This window comes from Mus caroli, unplaced genomic scaffold (assembly GCF_978045245.1).
Source record: "Mus caroli unplaced genomic scaffold, Mus_caroli_1 scaffold_3, whole genome shotgun sequence".
NCBI lineage: Eukaryota > Metazoa > Chordata > Mammalia > Rodentia > Muridae > Mus > Mus caroli.
The window spans coordinates 76,064,063-76,064,443 of NW_028227258.1; the positions used below are offsets into that span (position 1 = coordinate 76,064,063).

The following is a 381-nucleotide window of genomic DNA, read 5'->3' on the forward strand; positions in this document are numbered from 1 at the left end:
GAGTGAGTACAGCTCTTTTAGAATTTTTCTAGCAGGATTTCTGACTTTGCTCTAAAAACCCAAAAGCTATCCTAGAAAGCTGTTACAGCTCTTATAAAAATTTTCTAACAGGATCTCTGCCCTTGGTTGGAAAACCCAAGAATTACTTAGAAAGCTAAAACATCTCTTTTAGAATTTTTTTCTAGCATCTTTTCCTTTTGGAATTTGTCTGGTGGGTTTTCTGAGCTATCCAGAGAGCTTTTAGAATTTTTTCTAGCATGAGAGAGCTGTATGTAGCAGAGAGCCGTCCTGAGCAGAGAGCTGTCTAGGGAGCAGAACCATGAGCTGTCAGCTTGTTCCCACGATTGACTTTTAGTCGTTCTTTTGCTGCTCCCAAACACC

At 40.2% G+C, this 381-nt stretch overlaps 1 non-coding gene across 1 annotated transcript; it reads left to right on the top strand.

The window, feature by feature from the left end:
* On the top strand, positions 1 to 63 carry LOC115030702 (U7 small nuclear RNA). The gene has a single exon (XR_003836302.1). It is a non-coding gene; the product is annotated as a U7 small nuclear RNA (small nuclear RNA).
* Positions 64 to 381: the final 318 nt, after the last annotated feature.